Genomic DNA, 18,454 nt, shown 5'->3' with positions numbered 1-18,454 from the left:
TTGAGAGTAGCCCCACTGAGCTTCTCACTGAAAAACGCCACGGGCCTCTTCCTTTGATGCAAGACAGCCCCTATGCCCAGTCCTGAAGCGTCGCACTCCACCTCGAACATTTCATCAAAGTCGGGCAATGCTAAGACCGGAGCTCGCGTAAGTCTTTCCTTGAGGGTTTTGAAAGCCTCCTCTTGAGCTGCTCCCCAAGCAAAAGGAACATTCTTCTTGATAACGGCTGTTAGAGGCGCTGCTATCGTGCTGAAGTCTCGCACAAACCGTCGGTAAAAGCTAGCTAAGCCGTGAAAGCTTCGCACGTGCCCGATGGTTGTAGGCGTGGGCCATTCTTGTATGGCCCTGATCTTTTCCTCATCGACTTGTAGCCCTTCCCTGCTTACTACAAAGCCTAAGAAAACAAGCTTATCAGTACAAAAGACGCACTTCTTCAGGTTGGCATAAAGACCTTCCTTCCGAAGCGTTTTCAAAACGAGTTCAAGATGGTTTAGATGGTCGGATGGTCCTTTACTGTAAATGAGTATATCGTCAAAGTAGACAACAACAAATTTACTAATATAAGACCGTAGAACCTGATTCATGAGCCTCATAAAGGTGCTTGGTGCGTTTGTGAGGCCGAATGGCATCACCAACCATTCGTATAGGCCTTGCTTGGTTTTGAAGGCCGTCTTCCACTCATCTCCTTCTTTCATCCTCACTTGGTGATATCCACTCTTTAAATCTATCTTGGAGAAGATAGTGGCTCCACTCAACTCGTCAAGCATGTCGTCTAATCGTAGGATCGGATGGCGATACTTGATGGTTATGTTGTTGGTAGCCCGACAATCAACGCACATCCTCCAGCTGCCATCTTTCTTGGGGACCAGTAGAACAGGGACAGCACAGGGGCTAAGTGACTCCCTGATGTAGCTTTGTCCATGAGTTCTTGCACTTGTCTCTCCAATTCCTTCGTTTCTTGTGGGTTCATGCGATATGCGGCCTTGTTGGGAAGCGCCGATCCGGGAACAAGATCGATCTGATGCTCTATGCCTCGTAAAGGTGGGAGACCAGGGGGATCTCTTCAGGGAACATGTCTTTGTACCTGTCTAATAGGGCGCTGACCTCTGGTGGAATCTCCATATCTGTTGATTCTGCGCTTAGACATTCTTTATAAAGCATTAGTAACATAGTGCCATTGGCACTTAAAGCACGGTTTAATCCTCCATAAGTAATATATAGGCTAGACTTAGAGGACTTAGACTCTTGAGCCATCTTACTTTGAAGCTCATGAACTTCAGATGGACTTAAGGGTGCTAAGTTAAACTTACGGTCCATGTGTGTGAAGCTATAGTAGTTAGTTCGGCCATTGTGTAGGGTAGCTTTGTCAAACTGCCAAGGCCGGCCTAGTAACAGATGCCCGGCTTGCATAGGCACCACATCACATAGCACTTCATCTCCGTATTTACCAATGCTGAACGGCACGGTGACTTGCTCGGTTACCTTGAGCTCTGTGGTATCATTAAGCCATTGTAGCTTGTAGGGCCATGGGTGCTTTGCCTTTTCAAGACCTAATCTGTCCACCATGAACTTGCTAGCCACGTTAGTACAAGATCCACCGTCAATAACTAGGTTACATACCTTGTTCTTGATTGTACATCGCGTGTGGAACAAGTTTTCTCGTTGGACCGTCTCCTCAGGTTGCACTTAAACGCTTAGAACCCTCCGGGTCACCAGTAGATATTCTCCAGTGTCGGGGTACTCCACATCTTCCTCCTCACTGTGTACCTCTATCTCGGCTTCATCTTGGGACTCGTAGCCACTTGGGGTAACGATCATGACCCGTTGGTTGGGACAGTCTCGCTGATAGTATCCTCGGCCCTGACATTTAAAACAAACAATGTCTCGGGTTCTAGCTTGGCTAGTGTTTTGGAACTTACCTTGTTCCGGCTTGTTGGACTTTGGTGGCTCGGTGGATTTGCCCTTGAATCGAGATTCGATTTCTATAGCTTTGCCTTTGTCGAGGGATTTGCTGGTGCTGGCTTGCCAAGGCTGATTGTTTCGGCCTCGGTTTGAGAGAGATGACTTTCTCTTGATTTGTTGCTCCACTTGCACCGAAAGATGTAATAGCTCATGTAGGCCACTATACTTTACTCGCTCCACCTTCCGAGCTATTCTCTCTTGAAGACCATCGACGAACTGAGCCATGAGAGCCTCCTCAGACTCTTCCAACTCCAAGGAGTTCATGAGTTTTTCGAACTCTTGGAAATACTCCTCAACGCTCCTTGCTCCCTGTGCCAACTTACGAAAACGTTTTTGTAAGTCCCTATGATAATGTTCGGGCACATACCTCAACCGTAGGAGGTATTTCATGTCGTGCCACGTTTGAATTGGGCCAAAGACTTGTCGCCTCCGCTCGGCCACGGTGCGATCCCACCATGCCAAGGCATTGTCGGTGAGTTGAGCCGCAGCTAACGCGACTTTCTTGAGCTCTCCATAGCCGTAACACTCGAAGATGTACTCTAAGCGCCTCTCCCAGTCTAGGTAGACCTCAGGGTTTGATTTGCCTGCAAAAGTGGGGGGAGTTAGTTTCACGTCATTGTTAACCTCCTTATGCTCTTGTTCTCTTGGCCTGTTTCTGAGCAACGGGTCTTGTCTCCTCTGGTGACGCCGGTTTAGTGGATCAGGGGGTTGATCCTCCTCTAGTTTCGGCATGCTATCAGTCTCCGAGTCCTCAGGGCGATGGTCTCGGTGGGCTCGCACGTTCCTCCGAGCTGGTGGAAGTTCTGCATTGGGAGCCCTCGGCTGTCGTTGTTCGAGACGCGTGACTTGTTCACGAGTGTCTCGCAGCTCCTCTCTCATGGTGGCGAGCATTGCCATGAGCTCATGGTGTTGCTGACCGTTCGCCTGAACTGGTGCGGCGTTGTTGGTATTCTCACTGTTGTCTCCCATGGTTTTACAAACACAGTGCCTTGTAAACTCACCAAAAAAAACAACTTGTCAAAGTATTAAGTGTGAGGTGAGTAGATAACGTTAAGGGAATGAGACTCTAATAAAATTCTTTTGTTCCTTTTTTTTTTGACTACTTAATAAATGGAAGCAAATAACGTTTAACTAACAAACCCTAACTATATATTTTTTTTTTTTGCTTTTCTTATCAAAGTTCAACGGATCTAACAACCTAATGAAAGTGAAAGAGAAATTAATGAAGGATAAGGGTAAGAAAAACCGAAGCAGGAACTTCGGCTCTGATACCAAAAATGATGTAAGAACCGGTGGGAACTAAGACAGGCGGTCGCCCTCTCCTTAGCTCGGTTGATGATCGATGGTGGAATGATCTGACACGCAGGCGGTCGCCCTCTCGTGTGGGATCTAAAAGGGATGTGATGGCGGCGTGAGTTCACGACACAGAGGGATGATGAGTCTCTGATACGGTGAAGGCTCGAAGCTTGCTTGAATCGCACAAACAAACTAAGAACAAGAGAAATCACTTCTCGGGCAAACTTTGAAGAAAGTTCGATATTTTATTGATATGGGGGAAAAAGTCTGCGGACTACAATGCTGCAAAGGAACCTTACAAAACTGGTTCGTCAGCTTGAACCTTCTAGGGTTCGACTCTGGACTCAAAACGACAGGACTAAGTAAACAAAACTCAAAGAAACAAAACCTAGTCTAGGAGACAAAGCTCATCGTTTCATTTATTACAGAAATGGAAAGTTTGAAATAAAAGACTTAAACTACACGACTTGGGTCGTTTAACTCTGACACTTAGTCGCTGGCGATGTAGGTTCCTCCTGCAAGTACAATAAAATAATTGAAACACTTACCTTGGGGTGGCGCGGCCCGCTTGGTGTCGTGTGTGGCCTCGGTGCTTGTTGAAGTGTCCAGCCTTGGCCCGCCGTGGCTTGGGTCGCTTGAGGCGTCTTCTAGTCCCGGAGAACCTTGATCTTCATGTGCCTTGAGCTCCATGACCGTTGTTTCTTGTATGGCTACTCGCTCGGCCTCGGTTAGCTCGTTACCACGTCCACTTGGTATGTTATGAAGCAACTCCCATTCTGTTCGTTTGCCTGCTAGAATTCCACGTGCATTAGTCTTATAATATGCACTTGGTCGAGAGAAATTACCTTCGTTGGTCAGTTCTAGGTCGTCTGGGGGCTCGGCCTGTGTTGCATGTCATTTCTCGGCCAAAACGAGTGTGGCATCGGCCATCTCTTGTTCGGCTCGTCCGAATTCAATTCTGTCTCGTGCGTTGGCTTCAAGGGTTGATTTTGGTCGAGGGATGTCAGCTTCAGTACGGTCGATTTTGTCGTCATGGTGGTCTAGCCGTTGAGGCTTTATTTTCTCGGCTAAAAGTTCTCGCGCATCGGCCAAAAGTTCTCGCGCATCGGCTATTTTTGGGCTATCTCCGGATTCTTCAAGTTTTAAGCCTGTAAACGAAATTCTGTTCGGACTGTTAGCTTTTAAATCAAAAGTTGGTCGAGAGATGTCACATTGGCCGTGTGAGAATCGATGGTCTGGTGTGTCGTCTCCTTGAGTCATGTTCTCGGGTTCGATTTGGCCGCATAGGTCGTTTAAGCCGTGTACGACTTGTAGGTCTGGTAACAGGGGGTCGTTTGGGTCTAGTGAGTTTATAAAGACGTGTAGTGCCTTCTTGTATCTATTCCTCATTTGTTTGATCTTAGACCGAGTCATGGCCCCGTCTAGGACCTCCGGCATGTGTCTCTCGATGCTTGATGGGTCGGTAGGATCGATGTCCACATCATCTGTCGGCGATTTGTCCACAACACACGCACCAGAATTCTTGGCCTCCATGTCCTATTTTTACGATCCCATACAAACATAGAAGGAATCTCCGAGTATAAAAGATTTCTCGCCTCTGGATAAGACTGATTACACCTAAACCAAGCAAGGAATTTAGGTTTTCTAGCAGGAACACGTCTATCTAAATTATTAGAAAACGCAATATTTTCCCCAGGGAGATGAAACGGCATAACTTGCCAATTAACACGTGGTCGCCTGTGAGCCCCTAGACATGGACAATAGAAAAACGATCATATATACAATAACAACAATCAATCGAATACCGTAAAGAAAACTAACGATTAGTGACGTCTCTAAAAACGTAATACAAAACTCATTTACCAAACGCTTCCATCGAAGAACTCGAATGCAAACAATTCTAACAATGCAGACTGGTAACTCGCGAAGTCGCGATAGACGCATATATATATCTATACCGAAATATATGCATATATATAGAGATATAAGAATTATGTGGTTTACGTGTTGTTTATTTTTTTCTAGGGTTTCTTAGAATGTTTTCTTTTATTTACATTTTATACATTTTAACGAATAGACTTTTTCACAGAATTTTTTACCTTTCAACTACTGAGTTTTTCCTTTTTAATAAGTAATTAAATAATCAATTATATATCTTGTGTCTGATAAAAGAAACACCATAATTTTCATAGCTGCTAAATGGAAAAAACTAAAAGTTGTAATATGATCGGGGATATCTTCGAATCCTCTAAAATATTTATAAATTTGAGTTACTTGGAGTCCAAGAAATCAATAAAAACATGCATTATTTATGTGAATATATAACTTATATTATTTTCTCCGCTTTCCGTATCTCAATATCAAACAACAATAATAATAAAATTAAAAAAATATATTTATTGATTAAAATAAAAAGGTCTGAAGAATAAAGAATAATTAAACTATAATTTATTTACATGGTAAATAGTTTTTCAAAATGATATATGCATATCTGAATAAGATGGATCATAACACTACTCAATGTAGACGTCCCACACTACCACGCGTGCATGGCCTCTTACGCGGATGTCTGCAGTGTTATAAAAAAGATTTGAGAGAGAAAAAGCGACCACGAGTTAATACTAAAAAGTCAAATACAATCATTAAGTATTAGAAACTCACTGTTCCAAAAACTCATCTAACTCAGGCATACGGGGATTGAGTTCGAACTTAGTAGGAGAAGTGGAAGATATAGTGATCTTGCCTATGTTTATAAAACACATATAGAGTCAAAACAATAAAACAGAACGAATATAGAGAATATAAATTAGTATACTAAAAATACCTCCAAAATAATCAATAACGGCCCATCTAAGCACACACACAATGATATTTTGATCACATCACCTCCAAGATGCATAAAAGTTTTTAGCCATTTCACCGAACAATTCACAACTCAATTCAACACCACTAAATTAAAACACGTCACACATAATCAGATGGATAGAATAAATAAAACGACAATATACAGTTTAAAACATCCAGCAGACAATACCGTTTATCCCTAAGACAGAACATGACGGTTGAATATGAACCTCATATCTCAGAATCACATATATCATTACATGGACTGCCATATGAAGGAACAGAATGCTCTCCAGTCAGTAAACCACACCACGTCCCAGATCGACTTACATTTAAGACCCGACCTATTAAATCTTCATAAACAACAAAAACTAAACCATGTTAACATCAGCAACATAATAATAACAAAATTCAACAACTAAATTGAAAATAAATACACCAACTAAATATTCATCATCATGGGCACGATCCAATATCCTCTGAAAATCAACGAAGTCAAAATAAGCATTTTCACATCTACATGAAGTCTTGCCAATGATAGTTGATGGTAGGAACAATATTTTGTATCTATGAGAAGTCAGTCTACAACTATCCTCACAATCGATAACAGAAAAACGACTGATAATAATCCAACTACCAACATCTATGCGAGACGATGCGACACCGATCTCACCATCCCTAACGGTGGCCTGAATTTTAACACCCTGTGAATAAAACAGTCAATTAGACACCAACAAAAATTTAGAATATTTTTGTGTAATAGTACAATAAATATCTGTTCATCCGACAATATGAGCTCCATGGAAGAACGTTTCAAAATTAGCATATGCATTCACGTCTGTAAAACCTTAACAAAGATAGTACAACCATCTTTGGAAGGACTCAAACGTGACACACACCTTACAAAACACATTGAAACAAGAGAAACTGTATAAGTACACACCGAATCCTGGTGTCCATAAATACTAATATTCTTTTCGATGAGTATATCACTCAGTTCGACGTTTCGCTGATCTTCACTATCATCGTCAATATCAGTCTCATCATCAAACATAACATATTCATCATCATCTTCATCATCATCAGTTGAATCAGCATCGTCATCATCTTCATCTTTGTCATCACCGCTATCACCTTCTGAGTTATCACTTGAACCATCAGATCCTTCACAAGACTCATCGTCGTCAATAAAATCATCTTCAGAATCATATTCATCTGTTTAGTCCATATCATCAGTATCATCGCGCGTCTCTGAATCAGACCCCATATAATCCTCAAAACCATAATCATCATCAGTACCACGACCAGATAACACCTCGGTATCATCAGAGTCACTATCTTCTGCATAGTTAAATATATGAAAAAATGGTGTAATTAGTATTCTAAAAAAAAAACAGTGTTCAAAACAAAAATCAAAGAATTGAAACCATTAGATTCTTTATTCATAACCAAGCATTCCTCGCAAAATCCCATAGAAAGGTCTTCTGATCATGATCGCTCGTATTAACACGATCAGAACCTAAATGGACAAAACAAACATTAGAACAAACATAAATACGTATAAAATCTAATATACATCATTAACAAAAATATATTACATGGAGAGCAGAAATACCTCCTTTGATAAAAAAACTCGTGATCAAGAATAGATATATAATACGCAGAATCAATATCTACATAAAAATTGAACATGTTCGTAGATTAATATATAATAAAGGTATGTATCTGAAAGACTAAGATATATCACTACAAAAGGTACAAAACTGTAAGATTAATAGACAGGACTACCTTCGATAACAGGATTATATGTCCGCAAGGTCCATTCGTCGATAGCAGAATCCATAAGTAGCTTGCATGGATAACCTACAAATACAAAACAACTATTAATAAGTATTATAACTTGAATGAATAACCTAAAGAGGTACAACAACCCTTTTTTGTGATATCCACGAAAACGTATGGAGTTACGTAACGATAATCAGTCATCTCTTTGTGATCCATATTCTGACGATGCGATTTCAACACAGACCTTAACCCGCGAGCATAAGCCTGGTTATCAAAACCTATAGTCGTATAAATTTTTAGAATTCGTTAAAAAAGTTGAGAGCATATATACTATTATTAAATTTGATAATAGTTAGATATATACCCAAAGCAGTAGACGGAACTTCCCAAGTGATGATGACTTTAGATGGATGATCAAAGCTGTACTTAGACGAACACATAGTTAGGTTTGCATGCAAATAGACAAACATAATGAATCTTTTCTAAAGAGATCCAAAAAGTTAATGCTATTATAAAAACCCTAGCAAAATAAACACGGAACTCTGATAGAAAAAATAATGCGTAAATTATGAGACGTTTGGTTGAAAACGCTCATATTTATACGTCTAAACAACCTAGGGTTTATTTTCTTGTGAAAAATACTAAAAGGTAATTATTGTTCTATATGCGATATTATCTTCCCATGAATTTCGTAGTTATTAATTATAAAAATGTAAAGATTTCATTCTAGATAATAACAAAGGAAATTATGAAATATTTCCTTTTAAAAAATATTTAATAAATAAAAAATATTTCCAAACGTCGAATTATAACTAAAATCTAAAAATTAAAAAAAAAAAAAAAACTAACTACATGATTCGAACCCGTGAGCATTCAATAAATGGACAAAGCACCTAACCAACACAGCTACCATCTCAGTCAGCACAAATGACATATTGGAAGGTATCTATAATGTTTTTGTATTTGAAAATTGGGCCAAGTTATTCGAGATAAAAGGTTATGGCCCATGGCTTTTTTTATCTCAATTACAGAAGTTTTCTATTTTTAAAATAACTAATATCAACAAATCAAATCAAATTAGCTAATTCAACAAATCAAATTATAACAATTATCAACCAATCAAATCATCAAAATTTCATTAATTAAAACGACACAAAAATTTGGCTCAATTACAGAAGTATTCCATTTCTAAAACAACTAATATCGATTTTAATGATTAAAAATTAGCTAATTCAACCAATCAAATCATCAGAATTTCATTAATCAAAACGACACAAAAATTGTGCGTTAAACCAGAGACGAATTCACTTCGCAAATACTATAATAGATAATTGACATATTCAAAACTATGATTATAAATCCAAAGATCTTAGTAATGTTTAGATCAAACTATCCAAATGTCCTTGATTATATTTATCAAAAATTAGATGTTTCTTTTTGCAAAACTGAACCAAATTTCGTTAAAATAGAACTTGTTTCTACCTTTTTCCGTATTTTGGATAGTTCACGTAATTTTATTGGGTATTTCAATTAGTTAGGGTAAGAATATACGATCTGAATCGAACTCAAACACTAATTTGTTTAATGATGCACTTGCTTTACTAACTAGGTTATGAAACGTTGACAATTGCAACAATCACGTATATCGACACTGAATTCAGATAGTATTATATGTCCTGCAAAGTAGATGCGCACCAAAAAAGTTTTTCCCCATGATATGAATGAAATGATGGAACAATATTATGATAGACTGTTTTCATAAACAGTTATGGAAGCACGGAAAATGCAAAAAATATGTTCAAAACGTCATTTCAGCATTTGTAGGTATGTTATATTAGAATCATTAGTTTCTAATTAGTAGTTGTATCTAATTCAATGTTTTAATGGTCTTATTCAATAACTGTAGGTTCATGTTGATTTTCCTTGATACGGATAACACATGTGCAAAAAAGTTTCTGATAGCTTGCTATGGATGTTGTAAACCAAACTACCTCTCAGATTACAGAATCGATTGATTAAGTAAACTGCAATACTCTTTGTCATAATATTCTTTGTTTTGAACATTACCAGATTCATGATCCGGAACAAGGAAAATCAACATGAACCTATAGTTATTGAATAAGACACCATCAAAACATTGAATTAGATACAACTACTAATTAGAAACTAATGATTATAATATAACATCCGGATGTCATACATCTGCTATTTAGTAATATTTGTGGAAAACCTATTTGTTCAAATTGCCATTGAGAATTCGAATATTTTTTTCAACAGTCATACTACAAAGTTACCAAGATTGTTACTCTGAGAAACATAGTTACAGAGTTTTCAGAAATTTCTGCTTCTCAGATTTGTGAGCTTAATATTGATAAATTTTTATCTTGTTTTTTTTTATTATCTTTAAATGGTAGTTTATAATACTAAATATTTTAATTTCTGTTATATCTATTTACAAAAACACACACTTGATGTCAAAAGTAGAGGAAAGGGATTTCAGATCTCTTGATGACAAGGTAGATTATATATCTGTTCTGTTTATGTTTTTTATAACGATTTTTTTCTATAATGTTATGTAAATATATAGTTCCAAAGATGTTGCTTGATAGTGGTGATGATGAATTGACCCTGTCATCCAAATAGAAAAGCAATGAAACTAAGATGAGGCTTTTCACAGACTTGTTGAACTTCTCTCTCAAGCGCTTGATTCATGCTTTTGTTCTTGGTTCTTGCTCTATGGTTGGAATGTTGGTGGCTTTTTCAGTTTCGGACAGACTGATCTCAATATCCTCGTCAAACATCGACTAGTTTTACCATTTGTACCCAATTCAATACTAGTTACGGTTGAGATTCAGTGCGATTCAATCTCTACAATTCCATACATTATCAAGGTAAGCTTCTCTTAGACTATGAAAACAATTTTATTATGTACGTATACTCTTGGTTTATTCAAGATTTAATGGAAATCTAGAAAAAAAAGCTCCCAATTAAAATACCTAATTGTCTTTTGGTTATCATCAAGGGCAACACATCAGCATGCCGATTTTGGTGACAAGGAAAGAGATTAGGGGTTTTTCAAGTTTAGAAAGGTAGCTCGCCGGCCGTCTGATGGCAGTCGAGGGGTTTCTGGAAATCATTGCTTCTAATATTCAGCAAGGTTCGAAGACATGGGTTAACATAGCTCAGAATAAGTTTCATCTCTCTCAGCATGAGGTGGAGGTCGGTATGGAGGATGGATCAGCAATGGTCGAGATTCTGCATAACATGATTAAAACACGGTACAACTATGGGAAGATCTGCTGGTGGGGAAGTTTCTCTCTACCGCGCCTCATGTAGCGAAAATTCATGTGATCGTCAGATTTGGCTCTTGGGAGACTAGTCGGTTCATATTGATATTTATGTCGTGGACGTGCCAACGGTAATATTCAGAATAAGAGATGCAGCAATGTGTTCAAGGATCCTGCGAAGAGGCATGTGGAACATTGACAATGTTCCGATGATAGTATCGAAATGGTCAACATAACCAGAAGTCGAAAAGGTCGATATTAAGAAAATCCCGATGTGGGTTATTCTCAAAAACGTCTCGCAAAAACTGTTTTCATGGGAGGGACTCAGTTTTCTTGCAAGCTCAGAAGGGAAACCAGGTCGTTTGCATCCAGAAACTGAGTTATGTGAAAAAATTTACAGAGGTGAAAGTGTCTGTTGAGGCAAACATGACGAAAGAGCTCCCTGAGAAATATCGTTTCAAATCACCACGTATGGGGATTGATGCTGTTGTTGAATTCAAATACCCTTGGCTTCCAGCGCGTTGTAGTTCTTGTTCCAAGTAGGGAAATATAGAACAGAAGTGCCTCGTGAAAGGAGGTTCAAAGAAATTTCCATCTTATCGAGAAAGGTCCAAAATGATGCAGTTGTAGAAGTTGATTCTGTTAAAGCAATATCTTTGCAGAAGCAGCTAAATAAGGGGAAACAATATCATCAATAGGTAGTATGACTGAAACGTTGTCTCTGCAAATTGCTGAGCAAAATACAAATTCAGTGGAAGGAGTGCATGAGTCAGGGAACACTAGTCTGCGGTGTTCTGATGATGCGCTAGAGAAAACAGAGCCAGGTAGAGTTAGCAAAACTGATGGGGCCCAGGAAAATGAGTGGCAAAGAGTATCTCCAGGGAAATCTGGTAGAGGAGGACAAAAGAAGAGTTATTGAACCAGAACTATTAGGATCTCCTTTGAGATTTTCAATCTTAAATAAAGGAAGTAGTAACAACACAGAGGATATTGAGAACATTGTCGAAGGTGCTGAACTTGCAGTTATTCCAGGAGAGGTCAATTCAGAGAAGCTGGCCATGTCGGAGGACGAAAAATGATTCGCCAAGGAAGACACGAAAGATGGTGAAATCATCTCCAAACAACAAGATATGCAGAAGGAAAAGCAGGTTGAAAGAATCCTACAGAGACCGCCACCTCGCTCATCTAAAGCTGCAAAAAAAAATTCAGCTCTGAAGCCTTAAACATGAAGGAGACAATCGCTTGTGTTTCAGGTAAAAAAGACACTCAAGAAACCTTAAGTATTTCAGGTTTCTTTTGGAATATTCAGTCTAAAAAAATCTACAAAACATTTCGTTATAAAGTGGGTATAGAGTAAGGATTAACAGTTTGGTTGTTTGATAGAGACAAGGGTGAAGGAGAATCAGGCAAATCATTTTTTTTTTGTTTTCTTCTTTTTTTAGCAGTTGGTCACTATTGACTAATTACGAGTTTTATAGTTTGGGTCGGATTTGGGCAGTGTGGAGTCAGACGACGAGGCTTACCCCAATCTTCAAACAGATGATAACATGCTCAGTGAAGTTAGAGGATAAAGAAGTGAGATTCTTTTGTTCTTTTATTTATTCCTCTAACTTTGTTGATGAGAGGAAAGAGCTGTGGAGTGATCTTCAAGATCATCATAACTGTCCTCTGTTTCGGGATAAACCATGGATCTGTTTGGGATATTACAATGAGAGATTGGAGTTTGAGGAACACTCAGGGCATGAATCTAATGCACGGATCCCTCCGGGTTTGCGTGACTTCCCGAGTGTGACTAGAGACTGTTTATTAAAAGATCTGGTGTTTCATGGACCTTTCTTTACCTGGTATAATAAGTGCGATGAAGGACTGGTTCTAAAGAAGTTGACAGAGTTCTAAGAAAAAAATAAGTGGAATCAAGCTTTCCTTAACTCAAATAGTGTATTTAAAGCAGGAGGATGCTCAGATCACATGCAATGAAGAATTCATATGGATTGCAAGGTCAATAGTCCAAAGAAAAAACCTTTCAAGTTTGTTAATACTATAGCCGAGCCGGAGGAGTTTAAGCCAATGGTTATGGATTTCTGGAATGCTTCACAGCCCATCTACCTCTCTACCTCATCAATGTTTAGATTTTCTAAGAAGCTTAAGGCGCTTAAACCTCTGATCACTATTCTAGCGAAGGATAATATTGGGAATTTGTCGAAGAAAACTTCAGAGGCTTATAAACATCTCTGTGAAAAACAGGAAGCAGTTGCTGATGTTGCTGTCATGTGAGGGTTGTCAAGTTTTATCCTAAATGAAATCAATAGCCGCAAGTGCACAACTGATAGATTGTAGTACTTAGGGATCAAATCCACAGGGAAAGAGGATCTTTCTTGCAAAAGCCTTCAAAAGAAATATAAAGTAAGGAAGTCTAGAACCAGGCGATTTTTGTAAGGGTTTTGGTGGTGTCTTTAAAACGTAAAAACTAATCTTAATGAGAAAATGCGAGAATTAAAATGAACTAATAACTAAACTTGATGAAATCGACTAAAAACGAGAAAAACGGCTAAACCTAATTGCTTAAATGAAAATCGATTAAGAGAATGAAATGATGAACTAAAGCTTGAAATAAAATCGATGTAAATCTATAGAAAGGAAGGCACTGGGTTTCAGGGAAGTTTTCTCCGGGGTATGAACGATTCAAAACATTTCTAAAGAGTAAATTTGATAAGATATTAGCTAAAACTTTTCGAACTAGAGTCACGGACGTATGAATACACCACTGTCGTGATCATAGATAACTATCTCTATCAACCCTAACCAGTAGGTTTCCACTCTGGCCCTGGAAGAGAAAAGATGCATTATGTTTAAGACTCGTCAGCATTCACAAATCGCCCATAGGTAGGTTTCCACTCCTATGTTTGTTTTGCTCCCCCAAACTAGATCTGCCACCGGATGAACACTTTCGTGTCACCAAGCATCTGGATCAGATTGTAGTTCATGACGCTACTCTCATGCATTAAAAGTAAATTCAGAAGAAAAAGTTCTAAGATTCGGCTTCAATAGCTTGGAATCCTCATCGAACATATATATCCCATCAAAAATTCCTTTGACCCAACAATAAAACTACTCAGACATGATGAAAGAAATCAAAAACATAGTATTAAAAGATAGAGCACTAATCGAAATTGAAAAAGACAGAACAAGGGTTCAAGAGATAGATCTCTCTCTCCCTAAACCTAAAAGCAAAAGCTTAAAGTAAAATTTCTTCTAAAGTATTTCGTCTCTCTTCTTCTCTCTTCTAAAATGACCTAAATGGTAAGTCTTTATAGTCTCCAATGCTCCATGGTGTCTAGGATTCTGGAATTGAGACTGAGAAAATGATTTGGGCTTCAGAAATGGGCTTTCTAACTCGGAGTTGGCTGGCCGCGGTCAGGAAGTGCGTGGCCGCAGAGAATGGATGCTTGGCCGCGGTCGGATAGCCTCTAACCATGGTGAAATGGCTGTTGGCTGCGGGTGGAAATGCTTGTCGACTGGTTTACGGGACATCTTGCTCTTTGCATAACTTTTGATTGAACCATTGGATTGCCAAGCTGTAAAGTGTGCTAGAAAGCTGATAGTTCCATCTTTGATATCTTCAAAGTTGAGCTGGATCAGACGGTGAGAAGGCCTTCAATCGGGGGTGAACTTCTGACGGTGTGACTCTGAGCTGAAAATCTGGTCTTCCATCCATTTTGTTAAGCTTTTCCCTAAATTTCCTGAAAAGAGCCTTGAAACTACAAATACTAGAAAAACATAATAAAAGTACTTGAAAGCAATAAAAAACATAGAAAAATTATTTCAAAACGATCCATAAAAATGGTCAAAATACGGTGTTATCAACTTCCCTAGACTTAAACCTTTGTTTGTCCCCAAACAAAGCAAAAGTCTAAACTGGTTAAGTGAAAACAAAATAGGGAATGCACAAATCTGAGAGACATTAACTCCTAAACTAGGACCATAGATCGTGTATCAATCCACAACTTAGTCTAAAAAATTCTCATCAAGACACGAAAGATACTAATCCACTTTTTCCGTCATGCAAAACTTAAATAATCTATATCTTGATTCCAGTCAACTAGCTCTCTACATTCCTTAAGTGCAATAGTGAATTCTCATTAAAGACATCATCCAGGATATACGGCGTTTGGCATTAAAGGGCTGTTAAAGTGGTGGAGTTAAAGTGTTTCGGGTTACCTGATGAATATGGAGGATGCAATACATTATGCAAAACCGCAAGAGAGATAAAGACGTACGGATGACCGCAATTTTCAGTCACTTCTCCTTGCCCAATGTTGTTGCATAATTTTTACTCCTTTGTTGTGAACATATATTCTCTCAGACTTAGATTCTTTCCAGGAATCAGAAAATGATCTCCAAAACTCCATAAAATCGAACTCTATTTGCTTTGGGACTTAAAATTCGACCTCTCTAGACTCTCTAAGGCTTTGGTTTCCTTTCCTTTCCTATTTTTGGATTTTTTTTTGTGGAAAGGGGAAATGCCTTTTAAAAGAGAGAGAGACTAGAGGACGAGATTGTACCAAATTTGAGATTTTTCTAAGGCAAACTGAGCTTCCTCATGTGTTGAATCCTTCTGGGAAGTTTTCCAGCAAAATCGCAGGTCTCTATCTTTGGTGACTGAAAACTGCGTCGTTCCTCTTTCTCTCTAACGTTTTTGCACATATCTGCATATAAGATAATAGAAAACAAGAGTGCATGTGGTTTTAAAGACGCTTGGTTAAGGTGGGAAACTAGCTAACGATGAACTAGCAATTCAGGATCAACAAAGAGTGGTAAAAGGGTAAAGGAGTCCTGAATGTATGATTCGTTTCCCTGGTCTAATGCTTAAATGAGAGAATTAAGTCCAAGTTAAGTCCAAATAAAACAGAGCTAGTGTATTCCTTCATCTAAATCGAAATCATTCAAATTACTCTAGGGTACTTCGTTTCAAATGTGCTTCGCTACCGCCTACTCTAGTCCTAAATCATGAATGAGCATGTCACTAGGAATAGTTTAAAAGCACACAGTCAAGAATCATTGATTCATGTTCACCATTCTCTTTAAAACGTATTTTGTTTTGAAAACCAATTTTGAAAAACTTTAAGGAAAATGCAAAAGGTGTAGATAATGCAAGACTCATGAAAGAGAAGTGGTTAGAAAGGGATGAAATCCTCCCCCAGACTTAAATCACACTGTCCTCAGTGTGAAACAAGTCAAGATTGGATGAGAAAAATGCATAGATAATCGAATTTGGTAAGGCCAAAGAGAATTACCTGGATCTGGGATGCTGGTGGAGATGGACCGGATTCATTCGTAAAGGGTTGGGAAGGTGATAGGTGGTGGGAAGTGATGAATGAGGTGGAGTGGGGCTTGGTGAGGTGGAATGAGGTTAAGTGGGTGGTTTGGGGTCGGGTATCTTCTAAACGACCATTTGCTGCGGTCATTAGTCATACGACCGCAGTAAACTGGTGCTCAGCCGCGGTCAGAAAGACGCGGCCACGGTCGAAGTGGTGTTTGTCGTGGTTTGAGCTCTCGCGACCGCGGGGGCTTAACTGCGGCCTGTTCTTGCTTCTCCTTGGTTCCTGCTGGGCCGAGCAGTCAGGGACCATCATTCTTTTTGGTTTTTTCGGTTTTTTGATTTTTTTGGCTTTTTTGATTTATAAGAAACACCTGAAACTAAGAAAAAGAAAAAATCCATAGAAAGAAAGAAAAATCCTAAAGAAAACAATACCTAAATGGGTTGCCTCCCATTAAGCGCTTTTGTTTTAAGTCGTTTAACTCAACTTTGGTATAGGACGTGGCTTAGTCCAATGGAGAAGACTTTGTCCTAAGACAAGTCTTTTTTGAAATCTCCTTGCTTTGCCTAGCAGGTTCTTTGTCACTCCAAAGTTCTTCTTCAAACTCTTCTATTGCAAAACGTTTTCCTGCCTTGCTGTTGTATGGGACAGCTTCTGTGAAGACATCTTTGTCGATATTAGCAAATGAAATCCTCCGGTTTGGCCAATCCATTATAGCTCCGAAAGTCGCTAGAAAAGACCATCCTATAATTACTGGATGTGCTGCGTCTCTTGTTTCAACAATGTAGAAGTCGACAAGCACAATGCAATCTCGTATTCTTAAAGGAATGTCATGAGCTATTCCTTTAGGTGTTGCATTGGAATCATCAGCTAGACTAATCTTTGCTCTATTCCTGCGCAGGTGATTAATACCAAGTCTCAAAGCAATTGCCTTGGACATCATGTTAAGACAAGCCCCAGAATCACAAAGTATGTTTTTAAACATTTCACCTCTAATGGAACAAGAGATTAGAAACTGACATGCACCTTCGATTTTTTAAAGTGTTCAAACAGGTTTACCTCTTCTAGCATGATTGAACAAGTCTTCTATTTCAGGGATTGATTCCTTGCTCTCACAGAAGTAATGGCCTATCATGAAATCTTTGCAGGCTCTGGCAAAGGTGATTCTTTCAGAAAAATTTTGAACTACATCATTGAACTCATCGAGCTTTTCTTTGCTGATTTTGTTGGTGTAGTAGCTTCATTCTTCAGGTCTGAAAAAAAACTTGTAGGCAACCAAATTTCCAGATATCATCGAAGCTGGAGTGAGCAGGGAATGTCTTGACTAGACTATTAAACTCTATCAGCTTCTCTCTACTGATGTTGTTAGTGATCCATTGAATTTCCCCCGTACTTTCTTCTGAGGAATATCTTGCGTCTGGATCCTTTACAAATAATCCATACTCTTCGTCTTCAGAGTATTGTTCTTCATACTCATCTTTACAAGACAAGGCCATGTTTCAGGGTAATGGCTTGTCTTCGTCTTCAGATTCTTGAGTGCTGATGGAGAAAAATAGTTGTTGGAAAAGAGGTCTAGCTACTTCAGAAGGTGCTTCAGATGAACAAATGCTTGTATGGGCCGAACGGGGCTGTCTTGGAACGTTTTTCCGGCTGGTCTTGGCTGCAGGAGACATGACCGCGGGGAAACGGCTATGGGCCGCGGGTAGGCCGAGCACGGCCGCGGGAGAACGCTTCTTGGCCGCGGTCACAGATGATGCAACCGCAGGAGAGTGTCTCCGAATTGAGTGCCTGCAGTTGTTTGCTCCTTTGCTTTCTGAATGATCTCCTAGGTCTTCTGGCTTGTTGTACTTCCTTTCTAGGCTCAAGTCTTTAGTTTGGATTGCCGGAATCTGCTCTTCAAGTCCTTGTATGATCTCCTCAACCTTTTATTCAACTTCATCAAGAGCATAGACTACTTTTTCC

This window comes from Eutrema salsugineum, unplaced genomic scaffold, assembly GCF_000478725.1.
Source record: "Eutrema salsugineum unplaced genomic scaffold, Eutsalg1_0 scaffold_12, whole genome shotgun sequence".
Taxonomy (NCBI): Eukaryota; Viridiplantae; Streptophyta; class Magnoliopsida; order Brassicales; family Brassicaceae; genus Eutrema; species Eutrema salsugineum.
This window is presented reverse-complemented; position numbering follows the sequence as displayed.